The sequence below is a fragment of the Manacus candei genome, unplaced genomic scaffold (assembly GCF_025592945.1).
Source record: "Manacus candei isolate 608988 ecotype Guabito, Panama unplaced genomic scaffold, ASM2559294v1 h1tg000008l, whole genome shotgun sequence".
NCBI classification, from domain to species: Eukaryota; Metazoa; Chordata; class Aves; order Passeriformes; family Pipridae; genus Manacus; species Manacus candei.
Window position 1 is genome coordinate 30,882,602 of NW_026138056.1, and position 22,439 is coordinate 30,905,040.

At 36.1% G+C, this 22,439-nt stretch overlaps 2 protein-coding genes and 1 long non-coding RNA gene across 6 annotated transcripts in view; 2 read left to right on the plus strand and 1 right to left on the minus strand.

Annotated features, from left to right (window-relative positions):
• LOC127462039 (uncharacterized) overlaps positions 1-22,439 on the plus strand; it is a 542,224-nt gene that overhangs the window by 212,005 nt on the left and 307,780 nt on the right. The gene's annotated exons all lie outside the window — the stretch shown is intronic.
• The window catches only part of RALYL (RALY RNA binding protein like), a 374,398-nt gene that overhangs the window by 116,658 nt on the left and 235,301 nt on the right, over positions 1-22,439 (plus strand). The gene's annotated exons all lie outside the window — the stretch shown is intronic.
• Positions 1,775-9,058, minus strand: LOC127462291 (uncharacterized). Its single transcript, XR_007900400.1, has 3 exons — positions 8,994-9,058; positions 7,157-7,414; positions 1,775-2,120 (listed from the first exon to the last, which is right to left on the minus strand). It is a non-coding gene; the product is annotated as an uncharacterized LOC127462291 (long non-coding RNA).

Consider the following 22,439-nt stretch of genomic DNA (forward strand, 5'->3'; position numbering starts at 1 on the left):
CTCCACAATAAAGCAGACTTCCACATGTACTTCTGCTTCCAAATACACTAGTCAGCAAACAGCTTGCATGAATTAATACTCCAAATGTGTACAAAAGTGTTAACTACTTTGCTTTACTACAGTTGACTCAGATAATAAGTGCTTCAAAACTCAAAAATTCTTCACCAGTTTGCCTTTTTAGTAAATAGTACTATATATCTACACCTTCACTAGTGCTTTTTAGGACAATGCCTGTTTTTGAGAGACTTTTATCACAGGTGAACTACTCTCCAAAAGTAAGATTTATACTCTCATTATTGGGATAGAAATGTACTTCTACTCAGCAGTCCAGTTTACAAAAGAATGCTATTTTTCCATTGTGTAAAACAGGGGAAAAAAAAGAAAATTGCTGCAAAGACCATCTCAAATATGTGACCCTGCACAACAATATTTGAATTTCTTACTCCCATTAGTTTAAAGTAATTAGACTGCCTGTGCACCTTTGTTGGTAATCTGTAACACAGAGGAATGAGGTTATTATTTACCAGCACTGTAGAATTTTGGTTGAAGACACCAATTTCCCTGAATTTCTGAAAGGTAAGGCTATTGCTGGTTTTTTTTAGTTCATGACCTCTGTCTCTCTCTCTCTCTCTCTCTCTCTCCTCTTCACATTTGTGGATAAGCGATTAAGATGAACTAAATTCAAAATAAGTCAGCAACTGGCATATAAAGCAAATTCTATTTGATGACAGTGCTGACTTGTCACTGATATCCCAGACAAATCAACCATGCATTTTATAGTATCTATCTTATAAAGAGGATTTGCTGAAACAGGAAAATATAAAACCTCTATCCTCGTGGTGAAATGACATAATAAGTGATTTTTTGCCTGGTCTTTAAGAGTCAAAAATTCTTGTTAGTTAAGTGTCATCGTAACACTAGTCCAGCATTTCTGTGAATTTTCCTGACTTCCACACTTTATTCTAATTGAATTGCAGTTTATTATAGCTATTTTAAGGATCAATACTCCTTCACAGGGGCAGAATGAATAAGAATCAATCTGAACACTTCAGCTCCTTCATCAGGAATTGCTTCAAATAGCAGCCCTTTCTCTGCAGTAATCTGTGTGATTCTGTTAGCAGCATCGGTCACTGACAACAAGACATCTGAACTGTGTTTCTTTTTCTGCTCACTGGGATCTTTCACTGTTACAGAGACCAATAATCTTTCTTATAAGGTTAGAAAAGATCCATAATAGCTTTTATACCACTATATTTTAAACTCTAGATTTCATTAAAACACTCTTCAGCTCCTTCACTTTCAGCCTCCTTGTTGCTTATGAATTATTCAGGGTAGATTTCACTTGAGGTAAATAGTTTGATTTGAAGGTTTTTGTATCTGGATTTAGATGCAACAAGAAGAGTTAAATGCTCAGAATTTTAAGTGAGGAGAATTGCAGAGGTTCAGCTATTAAGATGGAAGACATTTGTCGTTAGTGCTCTGGGGCTGCCATTGAGATCTCAGCACGGTGCTATTTGTCATTCCAAAGTAGGTAGGCATTATGATGCCTGGAGTATAAATCAGCCTTTACATGGTGTCAAGTCCTGAAGCACTTTGAACACTCTAATCCACTTCTGAGTTAACAGAACATTTTTGGTTTTACAAGCTTGAAAGTTTCCTTTTTTAGTTAACCCTGTCATCATGTTATTAATCATCATTTTTTTTTCTAGAATTTTATATATCTCCCCAAATACAATTCTTAATGTTTTGCTTCAAAGTTGCAGCGGTGTCACTGAGCTGAGCTTTAGCTTCAATCATCTAGAAGAGATGAAATTTTAGCAAAATTAATTTTAGTAATTCTGCTCATGTAAATAGGAATACTGGCGTGTCCTAGCAGCAGGCTGAACAGGCCAACATTATCTGGATCTCGCACCAAAGGATGATGTCTGTTCTTAGTTTCCTTTACTCATTTTCCTTCACTGCATGGTATCATGTTAGTGTTACCTCATGGGCAAAGTTGGAACGAAAGAGTAGCTGTTTCCATGTGTCTGTTTTCACCATAGGTCTGCATTCAAGTAGTCGATCTCAGCACAGCAAAGCAAACTCTTTTAAATGCTGATTATCTTCTTTTGTCTGGGCATCTAGTGTACATACAAAGGATCAGCACAGAAACTATACATACTGTAGGTTGTCAGTTCATTGAATTTCAGTTTCTGTTCTTCCACTGGCTGAGTAAACATTTTAACCATCAGTGACCATTTTGTTTATTGCATATTGCTATATATAGTATTATAGAGATTTATTCAGGCAGCACAATCGTGCAGTCAGTTGAATTTACAGTGCTTTTACAGGTGGAGTTGTTAGCATTAATGAAGTCTACTAAAACTACATTCTTTTCCTGCCAGGCAGCACAGTCTGCATGCTCTGGCTGATGCTTCCCTTGCTAATATGCAGCGGTGGAGTCAGTGTTATGAAGCAGCCAGTTACTACCTGTGAACTGACAGTAACCCCAGTTCAGCTGAATATGCTGGTAACAACCTATTTCTGTGCTATGCTCCAAACCCCCGCTGGTGCAGTGATGTTGGGAAATCTCTGCCATGCCAGAGAGCTTGAGTGGAAGGAGAAGAGCTAACTAGATTCATTCAGACCAAGGTGTTACCATTAACTTTGGAGAAATGCAGGTCATACTTTCAATTATTTAGTCTGTGGAACAGAGAATCCTGAAAAGGCAGGAAATCACTGAGGACACTGTTGTCAGATTTATTTGTTTGTCTATTCTTAACTTTCATACAGTAGAGCATAAATGATTGTAGCCCAAATTTAAGTCACTGTGATCTCTGCTAAATAGCTTCTTTTCCTATAAAGCTATACAAAGTTGTTATTTTCATTTAAGTGCTCATGCTCACTAAGGAAGTATAATAATTTAGGGGCAGAGTGATTGCTTGTTCTAGCAGTACCACAATGAAATTATAAGACCTCTCATTAATCTGTACTTTGATGAGGTCCTGGAATGGCAGGATTAATGACATTCCACTGTAAATTATTCAAATCCCTGCTTGTGCACAGACTAGCTCTTTGGAAAAACACGCAAGTGATACTGAATCTTTTACTTAGAGAAAAACTTAGAGAAAAACTACAGTGGTCTAGAGACATAAATTTGCTCATTTATATTGTGGGTCATGTGAATCTGCCTAACAGTAGGCAGATTTTCTTTTTTCTTATTATTTTTTCTGCATGTAATTTTAGTTCTAAAAGTAGTTTACTCATACAAAAGCTGCTTTTCCTATTCCCCCATCATTTAAATTTTATCTTTTTGGCCCCATAGAGTACGCTGAGAGCTACGTACCTAGAGTAGCTTGATGACATTAATTTCATTTGGCCCACAAGACTTTCCTGGCTGCTTATGTTTCCCTTGTGTCATATCAGCCTCATCAAATCCTATTTTTCCTCTTGGCTCCTTTCTGTCAACCTGCATTCTTCTGAGCATTGTCTTTTCAGCCATATCTCATCCCATGCAGTGCTTTCAATTCTTGTTACCATTACATTCCCCGTGAGGACTATAAACCCTGCTCCTGGTGCAGCAAAACTATGTGGATTTCATGGCCAGGACAACCTTTCTCTATGGAAAAGAAAAATGAGCATGCCACTCACATTTTAAGATCTCTTCCAGAAATTCACGGACTTGAATGTCAAAGGGACTACTAGAATTTCTGGTATGGTCCTATAAACAGCTCACAGAATTACTTCCTCAGTTATCCCTCTATAGAGCTGAGTAAGCTGTGATTAAAAGGCATCCTAGGTCAATCTACAGGAAACAATACATCTAGCAATGGAGAGTTTTCCACATCCTTTAACTGTCATTGATTAAATGTTTATCAAGTGTTCAGCTGGGAGTCCCACTCCTACTCATCGCTTTCATAGATGTTTCTTAGACAAAAGAAAAATTGTCCATTTTAGTTTCACACAGCACTCTTCTATGTACTACAGGGTACCCTATTAATGTCACTTGGAAATTTTTGTCAGGTCAAGAGCAAGTCCTTATGCATGGCAAGTTAAATTTAATATCTTTTCATTTTTCCATCTTGTAAGTGTAAAACCTGAACACAGTACAGACTGTGTTGTACATAGAGTCACTCTGCCTGAAAATTTCTTTTTTCTGCATTGAGGAATTGCACTAGCCATTGTTGCCGTAGCTTTCTGTTGACAGTTAGCGTTCAGTAGAGGAAAGCTCAAATAAAACCAATTGGAAAAATCATCAGAAAGCAAAATTTCCATCAGTGGACTGTGCAGTCGAGAAACGTCAGTTAAAAGATCCTCCTGGTTAAGGAGTGGTTTTTTCCTCACACAGTACCATTCCCAAGTTCTACTGATAAATTCTACTGGTAGAGGTCATCTTTTAATTTGGTTGTGCATGGTCCTAAGGCTGCTGTGCTGTTCTGGGTGTGAGTGAGTATCACTGTACAAGAAAGGATGGCTCCCCAGAGACTCTACCTCACCTATCATCACTGGGCTTCTCTGCACCATACTTTAGTACACACTATGGAGTAACAATCTTTAGAGTAAACTATTTATGTATCTAGAAATTGAGAGTAGACTTGCTACACCAATGCCTTTGGAGTCCTCAGCATTCTACAGTCCACTAGAATATTGCTGCTTGCTAAACTCATACTTCTCATATTACATAAGCCTGTTTTAACAACACAAAAAAGCCCCAGATTTCAGGGACTTTGTTTAAAATCTTTTATGGCACTTTGTCTTTGAAACTGCTGTAAAATTGTAATGGTTTTCATTTTGATTTGCTGGCAAGAAACAAGTTGACTGCCCTTTCTTTGAAAAACTTAAAGGCTGAACAGAAAATTATTTTGCTGACACACTAGATGCTTTTTGCAACTGAACTGATTTTGTTCAGTAATAAAAGTTGATTGGTATAATGAAAAAATGTTTTATGTAAGCATCATACTACTGCACTACTGCAGCCCTCCAGCCTTCAGTGAGACACTCAGACCACACTCATTTGAATCAACAGGCTTATCCACACAGTACAAGCTCAGAAGAGAAAACATCACCTTCAAATTATTTCTCTTTTTTTATGTGCTCAGATTAAGGAACAGCATGTTAACATGATCTCTGAAATGTATGCATGTGTATATATTTATGTAAAGAAATGCATATATTCACATATAAACAAATACATATTATTTATATCCTTTAATTTATGTTCCACAGAGCAGTTTCTATTTGCCTGGGAGCCTGTGGCTGCTATTTCATTGTTAACTGATAGTTAGTAGCTGGTAGTTTCTGAGCAAGCTTTCTGAGAAACAGGTTGCCATTGCACAAACTGTTGCTGTTTTTTTACTGAAACTCAAGAAATCACTGATGTTTTATATTGCCAATTCCGTACCATCTAATATAAACTTAAGCTAGAGATAGATACCTTGATAACTGTCTGTTCACTAATGGTTTCTACTCAAGCAGTTTGATATCACTACTCATTCATTTATTGAGACACTTCTCTTTTTTTTTCTACAGCCTTCTTTGTCTTCAGTTACTGAAGCATTTAAATCTAAGAACTCGTACTCCCATATGCTGTAATTGAGTTTAAGTGTTAATTTTCCCAATTTCCTGAAGTATATGGTTAACAGGATTTCATATCTTAGCAATAACAATATTTTTTTTCACTGGAACAATGTAAAATGCTCACTGTGTTTCTGTTTCAAGTAATGGAAGCTACCCTCCTTGCTTAAGTACTAACACTCCTTTCATTTTCTTGATGAAACTTTTCAACCTGATGAAATTCCTCTGAAATCCCCATATAGTGCTACAGAAGATTCCAATTGCCTGATGCTGTTGAACAGAGGGATCTGGCACTTGTCTCAGTTCCTTTTTTGCTTGAAATTTATGTTAGATTATTAGATTCCTCTTTTTGTTTTCTTAGTTTATTATTAAAAATAATTTCTGCAGAGTTTGACAGCTTAGAACACCAAAATCAAAGGAGTTTGAGCTAACCAAGTCCAGTTCCTTACTGCTGTTGTAAGAAAGAGCTTGTCTAACTCTATCTATAGCTACTCAACGAAGCTGCTAAAATCAGTATGTCTGTTGTTCAAGGAGCTATGATTTATTCAGAATTCCAGACTCAGCTTCCCTTACCCATGTATACTGTCTTTTGGTGTCGTTCATGTTTGCAGCTAGTTTCTGCTTCACAGAAGGGAAAAATGTCTACATGAGGTTAAGACAGATTCTCAAGTCCAATAAATTTGTCACAAAACCCATAGATTTTAGTCAGAGGGCCCTACCTTTCATAAACTTAATTAATCTTTCAGCCTGCTGTGAGGGGCCAGATGTGCCACTGTTGTTATTTCACCCTTTCTAGGGGACAGAGCAGTTCCAACAGTTTCTGTAGGTGCACAGCGTATTTGTTTGTTTTTCATGCTGGTCACACACAGAAGAAGGCTTCTTTAAATAGGTCTGGCAGAAGTCCATTCTGTCCCTCACTGTGGGAGCAATTAACTCTATTATATAGATAACCAAGCTCATAGAAATGAGGTATGGGTACCATTACATGCCCCTGCAACATTTGTTTAATTGCTAAAGCACTTGTTTATGCACAACTTTGTTGGAAGAAAATGTATTAAACTATAAAACAATGATCTGTCAGGTGTAAAGCCTGCAACCTTGGGGGGATCATTATACAGCTCAGATCAGAAGAATTTAAGAAACTTTGTCATATATCAAATGTCTGATACCTAAGTTTCATCTTGCAGTTAGCTATCAGGCAGTTTTATGGACTGTCAACATGAAGAGAGTATTTACATATTTTTTATCAGCCAGTAATCAGTATTTTATAATTTGTGTTTTCTGTCTACTTGTATTACACTATATCATGTTGTTCATAAAAAACTCAGCATTGTCATGTTAACTAAGTTACCTCAAAGCATCTGATTTACTTCCTTATAGTTGTTTGGAAGAACAATGAAATTAATGATTTGTGTTCAGGCCAGTGGCAGCTTTGATACTTTTTAGCTGGCAGATATATCAACAGAAAATTTTATGGTAGATGTGACTATGCAAATATGTGTAATGCAATGGAAGTTTAAGAGATCAATATTGTACAAAAAAGGAACAGTATATGTTATTCATTATCAAGATAAAACTAGCTACAGAAGAATAAGTACCATACCTGTGTAAGGATGAAAAATGTTCCATATTTTGTAGCTTTCTCCCGTATATTTCTTTCTGGCTAGCCCTGATTACCACACGCCTTTTCCTGCAGGCTTGGATATAGGCAGGGAAATCACCACTGAGGGCAAGTGGTCACATTTATATGGAAATTCAAATCTTGTTGCATGTTGTGACACTTCCATTTCACAATTACTTCTGGAGCCCAGTGGAGGAATGTTGCAAGGTCCTTTCAAGGTAATGGCCATTCTTTATCATTCTGTAGAATGAATTTTATCACAGTTTATGAAATTTTAGCGGGGGATTGAAACCTCTGTACCCTAGATAAGAGCCATCTCAAGTTGAAGCCTTATAAAATTAAAAGTTATTCATTCCTGGAAAAGTGTGCCAAACTTGCATTTTAAATTTTGTGTGTAATAACCTAAGTAAGTATTCATGGTGAGATACACTTCTTTGCCTTACATTTATTGAGTTAACCATACAATTTTAATTGGTGAAGGGCAAACAATAAATTTACTTCTTTATGATTTTTGCTGAACCTGAGTCGAGCATAAGCTGCTGTATTCAAGCAATCTGTCCCCCATTATGTGGCAGTTGCATCTACTTTACAATAAGATGTTGTTTAAGAGTGACAGTTCTTAGTAGTCTGTTATCTTTACTGTTTGTTATCTTTGTCATCATGTATTTAGATGCCAAAATTAAAAAAAAAAGGGGGGAAAAAGCATAGTTTCTGTCCCTATGGGCTTACTAGAATAATTAAGACCCTGTAAGTAAGTTCAAGCTTCTGGAAATTAAAACATGACCTTAAGTCTAAACAAATTGTTTAAATTATTATTTTTTATCTAAGACTATTTTCTCATGTGATTTTTTAAATACTGATTGTTCTTGGGAAAGTTGAACCAAAAGTTACTTCTCCTGGGACTCTAAACCTTCCCATATCAATGGTATTAATTTCTTTCAGTCCTCTTAAGGCATTAGATCTGAATTCTGTCAGTGCCTGAGGGTTAAGTATAAAATACCATTTTCAAGTTATCTAAAGACAGCTATTGATGCTAATTATCTTTAGAATGGAAGAAAGTGGTATGGTCACTTACTGAGGAGGGTAAAACGTGAGAGAAATGTTTTAAATTATGGTATGTTGTGCTTTAGAATATGTTGTTGTAAAATCTAATCTGGAGACTCTAAACTGCTTGTTGAAACTCCAGCATACTTTTGAAACATCCAAATAGTTTTTCATGGTGGTCTATCACTCAAGTATTGATCCTGGCTGCCTATGACACTTTGAAATCTAATGAACTGACAGTCCAAGGCCTTATAGCTGCAGGCTGTTTCTTCCAATATCTCATAATTGTCCTGCTTGTTTTTAAGACTACCTATATCTATTTCTCATTTTAGGTCAGATGACCTTGGAGTATCAAACTGTAAGCTGTTAAAATGAATAGTCCTTTGACTTGCACAGTGGCTTTCTCAGAACTTTCAGCATTGATGATAAGCCACTTTGCTCAGTGTGGCTAACTTGCTTTCATTGTATGTTTCAACTGTGTAGATAAAAGTTTTAAAAATTAATTACAGACTTTCTTCAATCCAAAATGTAAAAAATTACATACACAACCCTGGTTCTGAATTTTTAATAATCTTTTTTTCTCCTCCATTCACAGCATCTTTTTTTCAAAGAAGGTAAAACTCTCCAGAAATAGCAGTATTCAATATTGGTATAAACTGTCAATTTGGGGCTGATAAATTATCCCAGATATTCCTTTCCACTGTGTCACTCAGAGCAATTCATTCAAACACCTTTTGGAGGTAAAATGGTAACTGGGGAATGCTATCGCATGTACCTGAAGCTCTTCTGATTTTAAAAGCTTCTTGCTATGCTTTTATAACAACCACACAGGCATTGAGCTGTCTTTGTTAGCAGAAATCTATTTCTGCTACCTGGGAGCCACTTAGACTTTATGACATCTGAGAGCTCTCTGACAAGGAGATTGGAGATATTCTGTTTACTATAAAAGCTTCTGACTGAAGTGCTGCAGTTACAAGGCAAACCTCTAGACCTGCAGGCATGGTTATGCAGCAGTAGAACGAGTACTTATCAGTGAGATCATACTTGATCTGTATTTCAGGGTCTTTTTTATACAGAAACAGATCTTTTGGGATCTGTGTGAACAATTTTTTCCTGTGTCACAGTATAAGCTTCCAGGAACAAGTTACTCTGTACACAAAACTGCTTCCCCCAGACTGCTCATCATTGCAGTGAAGGAAGTAAATTTTCAGGCTGATCTAGAAAAGTTGGGATGTAGCTTTTAAGTGGCACAGTCTGATAAAATGAGAAAATACATCCGAATAATAGATTTCTTTTTATAATGGTGGTATTTTGAGTTGTTTTATGAAAACTGACCCATTATACTTTCATACTTGTTCTGGGGTAATTGATCAAGTATGACATGAGTGCTGCTCCATAAATTCTACATGATTTGGTGACTACAAAAGACAGATGAAATTAAATATCATTCTTAGACATTTGTACAACGCATTGCTGGTTAATGGCATTTTAACCAATGAGATATTATGGCCATTTTTTTGGATGACCCCTCACAGACTGTCCTACCACGATCAATCAAGCCATAACCTGAACACATAACCATTAGGAAAACAGAACTTAATTACTCACCTATTAGACACAGATTTTTAGGCAGAGTGAGCTGTTAGGAGGCCACAGGCAATAAAGAATTTTTCATACTCTTTTTTGGATGTCAATAGCACAAATGTCATAGAGTGAATGTCTGCAAGACTGTACAGGCCAGTGAGTGATCAGAGTATTTTTTCCAGGAAAGGGATCCTCACCATTGCTGCCTGCCAGAATCAGTGTCCGGCAGTGACAAAGCAGTCTTTCAGAGCAGACATAGGGAAGCTGGCACAGGGCATAGCCCTTTTTCTATACTACCAAAAATGCAATGCTTGCTTAAATATCATTGTGAAGGGCATCATCAATGCTTTGATATGTTTACCTTTCAAACTGAGTCAGGAAGTAAACTGTGACTAATATTTTGTTGTGTATTGACTGGTAGCCTCTATTGATTCCCCTGTCTGTACTTATGACAATTCACGTTTGCACATTTTTAGATCATGGGATTCCGTTCAACTAGAAATGATTTCTTTTTCTGATGTGCAGGGTCTTTTTCCTGTAGAATTTAGTACCTTAACAACCAAGCTATCTTCTATTATGTGAATGGGTATTTCAAGAATAGATATTTTAGAAAGCTTGTATCTCTGTAATCAGTTCTCAAACTATTTGCTTAGAATTATAATGCAGTGCAAAACCAATAACCATGATGATCATCATAAAACACGATATAGGCTGAAGAACAAACAGCTATGGCTGCTGTTCTGCTTGTTACCTTGAGACTCTTGAACATATTATATAGCTTACAAAGAGGTTGATGCAATCGTTTCTTTCTCCAAATGAATAGAAGCTGGTGAACATTTGACTTTGGGATTTACTTTTCAAGTATGCTAAGAAAGTTATTCTAAATACCTGTAGTCACTGGTGCATTTTTATTTCTTTAGACTAATTTAAAAAATCCCCACATCTTCCATGAAAAATGCAGAGAAACACAAATGTCCTTATTGATCTCTCTTAGGTCTTTCACTTGACCATGCTGAATTCACAGTCATTGATGAGGAAAATGCAACCTTCAAAATGTTAAAGTCTATTAAACTAGACCAACCTAATAAGGTTGTGTGTAAATTACTGAAGACTGAAACCTGCAACCACCGAAAACTTAAAATTACTGGCAGATCCACATTTTCCTGTGGCAAATTTTCAAATAAAAGCTCTACTCTTTTTTATTGTTATAGCCTGCACTAACAGAAGGAGGAAAGATATAGTTTCTCATAACTTAAAAAAAGTTTATGTATTGTCACAGACACATAATGAAAAAGAAAATTAGCAAACTATTCAGACAGAACAAAAAAAAATCAATTATCCCATTCCAAATAAATGATCAATTTCCTGACACTTTAATGCTTTTTATTTAAAAATAAGCATCTTAGTATTCATCAAGCATAATTGAAAAAATCTATTACTGCAAAATAGTTCTAGGAAATTGTTGTTTTTTGATACTTCATGGTTCCAAGTCCTTTTGCAGAAAACAACAACAACAACAACAACAAAACTAAAAGAAAAAAACCCTACAGTCAGATGTCTGACTGTACTGAGAGGATAAATCTCTCTTGCATGCCTTCTGTGTAATGTCTGGACCATAGATGCAAGGAATTAATTATTTTTCCCAGGCATTTTGCACTTTTATCCTCTGCATTTAAACTAAATAAAAAAGTATTGTGGAATTAAAGTCCTATCTTAAAATCTTTTTATAAAGTTGTGTCATCTTATCCATGCAATAGGATTAATCATATAAATATATACACTGTATATTTATTCATCTATAGGAATACAAAACTCTTGTCTGCTCTCAGCCTTGCTATACAGTACAGAGTAGAAAGAAATCAATGTAATAAATGGTATTAACAAATTACTGAATTTCCACAGAATGAATATAACTAAAGCCTTAGGTATTTTTATTTATTTCCCATTTCTATGATTAGCCAGTTCTAGAGCAGGAAGAGGGAAATTAATATAAAATCCAGTTCTTATGTTTTTATCTTCATTTTATTGATCCTAAATAAACTCAGTATATTTGGAGGATGAATTCTATTAAGCAGAAATAATCAAAGGATTTAGAAAGGCGTCGTAAAAAGATCACCTTTTTTACTGATAATTCGTAGTCAGCATGGAGGTTACTGAAACAATCATAACAAATATGAAGACTACTTGCACAAGAGGAGGAACAAAAACAAGGTCCTTGGACTTAAAATGTTATGGAGTTATGGTATGTATTAGAGAAATATTTCACTTTCTCTAAGACAGAATAAAAGTTGCTACTTATTTTCAGGTGTTTTTTCTCTTCATGGGAAAGAAGAGAGATGAGGAAGAAAATATATAGGGAAAAGATATAAAGGAGAAAGAAAACATATAGGGAAGGAAAAAACCCTCCTTTTTGACCTTTTAATAATTTGACATTAGGCTCTTGGAGAAGACGACCTCCAGAGGTCCCTTCCACACTCGACCATTCTGTGACTCTGTTTACAAGGGAGAGGTAGAAAATGAGATCCATAATTTTCATTTTAGACAGTAATTTCTTTTAAACTGAATTTTTCCTTTGCAATATATTTGTCTGATCAATAAATATTCCATATTAAAGACGTGGCACACACTTGGGGATACTGAAAGTATGTCCAACTAGAGTATTTTCTGAAACAATTCAATGGAAGTTTGAGTGTCCTACTATAATGATGTACTTTAATCTGTTTCAGAAGCCTCTGCTATTAGCTGGTCTTGGCTACTGGAATAGCCAAACCAGTGGTATAAATCATAAAGCAATTTTATTAGGACCTTGCAATATAGGAGCAAAGGGAAACCTGATGTACTTCAGATTAGGTTACTTTTTGCATGTATTAATGTCTTCCCTCTCTCTTGACTATGATAAATTGTAGCACAGATATGCTTATTTAAAGGTTTTAAAAATGACAATGAAATAAACCAAGTATATTGGGAGGGGCTAGAACTCATAAAGGTATATTGTGCCTATATTACCACCTTTTGTCGTGTATGACAAAGGGGCAAGAACATATGGGATGAATTGAGATATTCTTGTGGAGACAAGTACATATATGTAGATTTTATTTTTCCTCTGAATCAGAGAACAAGCTGGCTAGTGAGGGGACTTTATTCACATGTGTTTATATTATTTAATAAACAATATTATATGGATAGGAAGCTAGCAGTTGTCCTTTTTTTCCTTCTATCCATAAATCTGCCACATCACTGAATCTGACAAAGTGAAACTCTCTAGCTTTCAGTTTGCGCATAACACTGTTGCCAAACTTCATAAAGATATTTTATGGCCTGTTGAAGTACTAAGATGCTAGACTTCATGAAAAATGAAGTCTCTAAAAGGATTGGAGCTATATCACTTGAGGAGTTTAAAAATATCACTGAGAGTCACAGCTATTAGTGACAGCACTGTGGAAAAATCTCACTCAGCATATGACATAATTCTGTTATAAAATATCCAAGCACATGGTGTCACTAATGATGAGCAACTTTCACCCAGAAAGGTTTCTAGGTTCAGGTTAGAGTCTTTTAAGATTACTTTGTGTGGCAAAAGGAGTAGTGGTACAGGCTTTCTCACTGCCTTGGTCTGTGAGAAATGCAGGGTACAAGGTATGGCACAAATTCACCAGAGCAGGAGCTGCTATAGTCTTGCGCTTTCTACTGATCTCAGGCATTTCTGGGTTTTGCTTTACAGACAGTGGCTTTGGTTCACCAAGCAATGAGCTGTTTCAGAAAGATACGATCAAGAGGTCAAATCACTAAAAGATGAAAAGCTTGATTTAGCTTCTGAAATTTCCTGGTATGCCATCACAAGAGTATCAGGACTTTCGCAAGTGAAGGGATAAGAAAGCCCATTTGGGGAGACAGTACTGTGATAGTCCCAATATACTGTACCTTAAGCACTGTAAAATCTTATTAGTAATATCTTTGTTGCTATTTCATGGTCTCATAACCTCATGTCCCATCAGTACAAGTCATCAGCACTGATTTCTGCCCCTCCATTCCCCAGATGCATGTTTCCACTATATAACCACTGCCAGAACTTCAACTTTGTAGGAAGTTCATCTAGAGTTCACCTCTTCAGGAATATACACACAACAAAGCAAAAATTTATGTGTTCATTTATTTTTATTTTCACTCAAAGCACTTTTTGGTTCAAGTCCAGTGTGCACAAGAGTCTAATTCTTCCAATATTTTCCTGTAGGGAGATTTCTACTCTAGCATGTGGGTTCAGTCAATCCCAAATTTATCACCCAGCTAAAACATGTTTTTCTACCCTTGACTCCATTTTCTCATGTAACTGCTTACAGACAACTTTGCTCTTAAACAGATTACTGAAGAATCTAGAACAATGTTGTTGAGATGACCAAAGCTCCGTTATGAGTTAACACATTGCTGCTTTACCTGGCATTCAGAATGTGAGTTAATAGCTACCTTGAGTCTTTTCACACATCCCTGAAGGTAGATCATCTGCCAATTTTAAATATTTAATTGTTTGTTCTCTATCAAACTTCTTAGTAATCTGAATTTTATCTGGCACAGATATTTTTATATTAAAATGAATAAGTTTTTTTTATTAATTTGATCTTGTTTTAACAAGTCCTTTGTTGAAGTGGTTGATTGTGGTGGGTTGACTTTGGCTGGTTGTAAGGTACCCATCAGTCTCCCTCCATCAAATGGACAGGGGGAGAAAATATGACAAAAAGCTTGTCTGTTGGGATAAGGTCAAGAAGATCACCATTACAGGCAAAACAGGCTTGATATGGGGAAAACTAAATTAATGTATTGCAAATTAATAACATAGTAGAATAATGAGAAATATGAACAAATAAAAACATCATACCTCCACCCTCTCCCTTCTTCTCATCCATCTTAGGACCATCTGGAACTATGTCTGTCCAACATGGGAACAGCTTCTGGTGCCTTCTCACAGAAGCCACCCTTGTAGCCCCCTCCCACTAACAAAAACTTGCCACTTAAACACAATGCACTGACCATTACAGAAGCCCTCCAATTTGGTTTGTGGTCATGGGTCATTTAAATTTAATGTTAAATGAAGCCATCATGCTTTTTACTTTTGCCAAGGTACTAGAACTATGAAAAGTTTTGGAATAGAGTTCCATTCCCATCCCAATTAGATGAGTGGCACAGTCCAACCTAAATAGTTGCCTATTCTCCCAGCATCCTTCATCTTAGGTCTGTGTATCAACCTTAATAAAAAAAGTATGTGTTTAAGTTCTGGAGAGCCGAGGCAAAAGTGTTTGCATTACTTCTGAAAGACAAATCCAAAATTCCTTTCCTTTGACACTGTCTCAAAACTGGTTGCTGCTAGGTTCAACTGAGGATGAGCAAAAATTCTGCATAAGGCACTGGCTGTGGCAGAGGGTGACAGAAGTTCATCTAACATGTGAGCTGTTCATACTCTAACTGCTAGAAGCTGAACTTATAATAGCCATGACAACCTAAATGGACACTGAAAGTGTATATCAGCCTTGAAAATGTCAGATGATAGGACGGTAAAGCCTTCAGAAGCAGCAGAACTTGAGGGGCAGTAGAGTTCAAAGAAAACTTAAGTCTGAAAGTCTATTAGGGTTGTTACTGACAGCTTCCACAGGCATATGATGGCTGATGCAACATATTCACTATGTGGTTTAATATTTAAGCAAGAAAAATCTTCCTTGAAATGAGGATCATAGTCTCCTCCATAGTCCAATCATAGTCTAATGTAAAGGATAGCCTTGTGTAAAGAATTCTGCTGTACTTGGAGTGCAAGGCAGTAGCTGCAATGACCATATACCCATGCAATTGTGAATACTTCAAAATAACATTGAAACTCTCACTCAAGTGTGCTGGTTGAAGGTTCTTCATCATTGCTATGTGTCTACCAGCCAGAGGATCAAAAGAAATAGTCACATTGTGTAATGGGCTTCTCAGACATTTTTGTTTACCTTCTGGGCATATGAGTTCTTTTATATTCTCTCTTCTGTCATCATCCTGTTCTTATTTGCACCAGACTAGCTGTCACATCAATATTAGGGTCTACAGAGTAAGTCATATGAGGAGTGACTGAGGGAGCTGGAGTTTAGCCTGGAGAAAAGGAGGCGCAAGGGAGACATTGTCACTCTAGTCTCTACATCTACGTGAACGGAGATTGTAGCCAGATGGGGGTAGGCTCTTCTCCCAGGCAACAAGCAACAGGACAAGAGGAAATGGCCTCACATTGCACCAGGGGAGGTTTAGATTGGTAATAGGAAAAAATTCTTCACTGAAAGGGTTGTTAAGCATTTGCCCAGGGAAGTGGTGGGATCACCATCTGTGGAAGTGTTCAAAAAATGACTGGACATGGCACTTAGTGCTATGGTTTACTTTACATAGTGGTTTTCGGTCAAAGGTTGAATTCAATTACCTTGGAGGTGTTTTCCAACTGTAATGATTCTATGATTTGAAAATTTTGATTCTTTGGAGCAGATGTGTTAACTTGGCTCATCACCAGAGGCGGAGTTATGAGGCAGACTTTGTAGATGATAGATCAAAGAACAAACTGTGAGGTTATTGAGTTCATATTTGTGTTTTCTGTCTTCATAATTTCCAGAGTCTCCTTGTATCCTCTTTTGTTTCTGGATGCCTAGATTTTGCACTACAAATATCAATGTATGATAGAATCTGTCCATAATTGGGTTTTCCCTTACCTGAAAAGAAATAAAATTTTTCTTCAACTTCAAAATTTGAACATGCTTGTATGAAGCTTTTGACTTATATTTTTCTTCAGTGGGAAGAATTTCCTTGGGTTCCTCTTATAGCTTCTCCTCCTAGGCTTTAAAACCTCTTTCCTTCCTATGTATTAGGACTTCCTTCTCATCATATTGGATATTTTTGTGGGAGTTTTTCCCCCATTTTCCCCCTTTTATTTATTATTTTAACAGGATGATTATATTGAAATTGGAAGCAATTATTCTGCTGTTTTCTATTAACTCATTCCATAAACAGATTTCAGATATTCCAAATTGTATTTAAAAAAAAAGAAAGATATACAAGATGTCATCTGTTCAGGCATTTGATGACTTTGCAGGATTAGGAATATACTTATCTAATAAGTGGTTTTTTTCCTATAAAAATCTTTGATACAGCAGTTCAAAACCTGCCCGGAAGTAGCTTAAATTAGCCAATGTTGAAAAGGTGATAACCACACTTTTTATGTCATTGATATAATCAACATCGCAAAAACCTGCTTCCACGACTCTGCTTCTTGTGCTTATGCCATTGCACTTCACAGCTTTACAGGTCTTCATTTACACTAGCGTTGTCATGACATTTGAGAAAACCACCTGCTTTAAATTTTCCTTCTGATTTCTTAAATTTGCTAAATGCTAGTAAATACAAGCAAGGCTTCTCATAACATAGGACTGAAATAGAGAAGAAAATCAAGATACATTAACACTGACAGTAAATGGGTATTTAATAATTTGTTATAATGATGAGGCACGCTACAATAGTCAGTATTATGCTCATTATCCAATGTAGAGAGTGATTTGTACTCATTAATATAATCACAGGTTCATATTCCAATATGTCCATGAGACGAGAAAGTTAATGTACAAAGGAAATAATAAAAAATATATTTAGAAGTGGTTAGGTGGGAAATAAAAACTACTTGAAGGAAGGTAGTGTGATTTTTAAAACTAACTTGAACTGTTTGAGACTAAGCTGCTGCATTTCATATGCTAAATCAAAGGGACTTTTCGTTTAGAAGTGGAGACAGTTATTAATGATGACCATTATTCCAGTTTCAGCTGGGATAGAGTTAATTTTTTTCTTAATAGCTGGTAAAATTCTGTATTTTGAATTTAGGATGAGAATAATGTTGATAACACAGCGATGTTTTAACTGTTGTGAGCATTTCTTACTGTAAATCAAGGACTTTTCAGTTTCTCGTGTTCTGCGGGTGAGCAGATGCATGAGAAGCCACATGGAAGCACAACCAGGACAGCTGAGCTAAACTGGCCAAAAGGATATTCCATACCATAGAACATAATGTTCAGTATATACACTGAGGGTAGCTGTCCAGGAAGGGCCAATTGCTGCTTGGGATGGGTTGGGCATTGGTCATCTCTCTCCCTCTTATTTTTTTTTATTATTGTTATTTTTATGATTATCATCATCATCATCATCATTAGTATTATTAGTATATTCTACTTTGTTTCAATTATTAAACTGTTCTTATCTCAACCCATAAATCCTCTTTTTTTTTTCCCTGATTCTCCTCCCCATACGATTTGGAGCGGGGGGACAATTAATGAGCAGCTGTGTGATACTTAGTTTCCAGTCAGGGTTAAACCACAACAATTATCTGCAGCATTAGTAATCACTATCGATTATTAAATTCTTATGATGAAATTAAGAAACCAGTTGTCATAGATGGAGAGGTGGAGTAGCCTTTAAAATAAATAAATGAGAAACAAAGTACTGGAACCAGCTTTTCTCTTATCCTCGCCCTCCTGAATGCTGCTACCTCTCCCCCTTAAGTTGGAGAGCAAGTGAAAGGCTTCAATGACCTTGATACATTTCCACATCTTTTCTTTGGAAATGAGAACAGACCTTACAAAGTTCACATGTGCATATTAAGCCTATAACCATCTGCTGCAATTATGAACAGTGTGGTGGTTATGTTTAGCACTTGGAGAGGAGGACTGAAGGTCAGCTGTGCTTCAGCTGTAGTCTAGCATCTTAGGTTGACTTGAACAAGTGAAAAATAACACCAATAAATGAGCAGCTGAGATTTAAAGTGGGTTAGTGTGTGGAGTATTTAAGATCAGGAATAACACCAGAGGATTGTATGCTCATATCTCGGATACAATAGGAACTGGAACATTCTTAATATCCTTGGGATGCTGGACTAGCTTCTTGATAGTTTGGGTTTTTTTTTTCTTTTTAAACTGTGATGCCTAAAAAAGAGTAGACTTATACCTTAGCATTCATTTGCTCTGTTTTAAGCAGAACTCCTGATGCATTGTGGGAACAACCAGCTCTCCAGAATACAAGTGCCTGTTATGTAAACTCTGGGTGTTTATCACTCATATTTTAGAATTCCTTGAAATCAGGTGCCTAGGTAATTCTGTTGGTTTCAAACGTTTGTTTTCTTTGTTTAATTGCTCATTTCCTAGATGCTAATAAATTTTTGTGAAGTTTCAACTGAGAAATGGCACTGCATGATTTTTCTAGAAGCCATAATCATGACAATGAAGTATATTCTTTCTGAGAATGTTTCTTTCAGTTGTTTCAATTAAAAGAATAGTGAGAATTAGAAAGTAATCTCCCTATAGAAATTCCGAGATTGGCCAGGGTTTGCTTTGTTCAATGTGAATGTTTAGTGTATCCACTCAGTTTTTACAAATTAGGGGAAAGTAAATTTATCTCCATCATGTCCTGATAAACACTTCTTTTAAAGTACTCTGTGCTCTTGTGAGCAGGTGATCAAAGTCTCTGCATGCAGCTCAGGGACTATGGGGGAATGGTAGAAAGTATTGTAAGTCCAAACAAGTGAAAGAATGATTCAGTATAGTGTTTAAACTCATCCTGTTGCATGTCCAGTAAAAGGAAAAAATGCATGAGCCAGAGGCAATGTATAGCAAGTCATTATCGTGAACAGTTTTAGAGTATCCAAAAATCAGTAGGGAATCTAATACCACTGCAGTAGTTTCTCAGACTTAAAGATAGTGTTCATTGACATGACATCAAGGAGTACAGAAACACGGAAAACTTACATATGGAACTCTGTAAATGTGACTCAATGTGTGTTTTATCTGGGATTTAGAGAACTTTGGATACTTTGAAATTAATGGGTTTCTAAGACTACACTTCTGGAAACTTGATTCAATTCAACTCAATCAAACGGGTTACTAAACTATTTCATGTGCCTTCAAATCCATAAATATATAAATACCTTAAATTTCTGATTAGGTAGAAAACATACTTTTAATTTTTAATTACGAAGTGAGAAAATGCATCCAGAAATCCTATTCTATGCTGTTTATTTAGTACTGAAACATACCTGCAGCTGTTTTGTATCTTCATAAATGATTTTGTGTTTATAAGAAGTTTACTATTTCTAAAATAAAAACCCAAACACAACCCATAAAAACTTTTAAGCACTTGACACTTCTGCACATGTTTCAGAAGTTCTTTTCAAACCATGATTTAAAGAAACCGCAGATGTGTTATTTTATGTTTATGAATTTGTTTCATTATCAGTGGGTTCTATTCTGGTCTTTATGGGTTTTAGATCATCTTATTTCTGATGTGAAGAGTAAATGAGATAATCAGGCCCTAATTTATAAGGATATAACTTGGAAAAAATATTGCTTAGTTTACTAATACTGAGAGTTTAGGACTTCTATAATGGGTGCAAACTGTCTTAAGCCATAGCAAAAACTTCCTAATAATTAGTTTCAGCTGTTAAGACTTCAGTGTTTGCTTCTTTACTGAATATTCATTTCTGACTCAACCAGGGTATTTGTGCTGATTTCAAGGGAACAAAGCTTTCAGACCATTACTTCATTGTTTTTATTTCTTTCAGTGTAAAGATTTAGGGCCTAATGCCAAAATAATGCTCTGTGAATCCTCATTAGTATGCCTTACTCAGCTGATCCCTCCCACTCCCTAACTAGTCCTTAAAAAAAAATCCATCTGTGTTATGATCAAAAAAATATTACATTAAGAAATAAATGTTAACGTATACAAGTAACAAATAATAGTCTGATGTTCCATGCTTAATATTAAGTAGTAGCTTATGTTATCTGGAGTTGAGAAGAGGAGGAAAAGGAGGGGATCTGTCTACCTACCTACTTACAGGCATTAGGAATTGTGGTTAATATTAACCTCTTAGTAATTGTAACAACTTTTCTGCAATCCTCACTGGCTGGCTCATGTGAGTAGCTGACAGTATATATCGTGAATAGTTACACAACTTTTCTAGAAGAGCAAGATACTATATTGATTACAAATGAGCTATTGCACTCTAAATTAATTACCAGCTGCGCAAACCAATACGTGTGTGTGGACTGAGACTGGGAGACTGTGAATTTTTACAGTTCTGAGAATTTGGTATTCTGATGGGGTAGGGGAGCTGTCTTTATACAAAGGAAAGCAAAAGGGAGTCAGCTGAAATAATGCAATGAACTATTTGTACATTCTTGGTCTATTATTTAATGGTAAATTTAACTCACTGAATTGTTTCTGAAAGATTACAGCTATTTCAACTCCTTAAGTAACCTGAGAGTAATGATCATTGTTAGAACAGTTAAAAAGGTAATAACAGACTTGAAATTTATCCTGTAATATTTACGCTTCCCTGCTTACTTTGTGATTTTGTTAGTATTAAATGAGTGACACCTTACCCTTATTGAAATGCCTATTTTACACTACTCAAAGAGTGGCACAGAGAAGAAATCCATGTGTGCCTTTTAGCTGTGAGTTCAGTCATGTCTGCCATATGTGATTTCAGGGCTTTCCCCCTTGTAAACAAGCTGACTTCTTCAAAGCTTGTGTTAATTTCTGCTCTGTGATGCTGACCTAAATGCTTTTCTGTTGCATGATTTCAGTAATAATGATAATAATAGTAAATAATAATAATGATGATGAAGAGAGTTCTTCCCAAGGCCTTCAAAACTGGGCTTTGTAGTTGGCATATGGTGTTTTTTAACCAATCTATGTTCTAATTAACTGCTTGAAAACACGGGTGTACTTTTTCTTCAGCTATAAGCTCCCCCTTACACTTCAGACTGTTAAAGTGCTTTATGCAGCATCCGCTGCCATTCTGCTGGTGTTGTCTTGGAGGCAAACTTGAAAGAAACTTAAAGGCCACATGAAACGTGCATCAGAAATACAACTTGGTAGGTTTTTCCTTTCAAAATAACAGATAAACCCTCCCAGTAGTTAGAAATAACAACAGATTGTAAACTGAATATTATCTAGTGTCATAGGTCTTTCTGTTTTAGCATATGGTTGGAAATTTTAGATGAGAGGTGAATCTTCTGCATTTTTTGTGTATAGTTATGAATAAATCAGGCCAAGGAGTAAAAAAATCTCTATAGATCATCCTAAACAGGAGTTAGGCCTTGAATGTTCTCCACTTTCACAAATGATGTGTGTGCAGTATTTAATACAGGACTAGAAAAATTAATTAGTGTGAGGCAAAACTGCAGTTTTGCCCAACTTCAAAACTCGAAATATAGCCATTTTCTAACTGTGAAGCTTTAAACTGCTACTTTTTCCAAAGTTTCAATTGCAGATATTTCCTTTCAGCCATGCGGCCTAAAAAATCAGTAAGATTTTTAGTTAAAAAAATCTGTGATTTTTAATGATTCATGAAGGGAGAAAAATTTCAATAACTCAGATGTCATAATTTTCCAATAACTTGTGTGTATCTAATGTTCCGTGATTTGAATATTTTTCGGTGGTATAATTGATATATAACCATGTCCAGCTCTGGGCCCCGCAGTTCAGGAAGGATACTGGGGTGCTAGAGCAGGTCCAGAGAAGAGCAACAAGGCTGGTGAAGGGACTTGAGCACAAGTCCTGTGAGGAAAGGCTGAGGGAGCTGAGAACCTGGAGA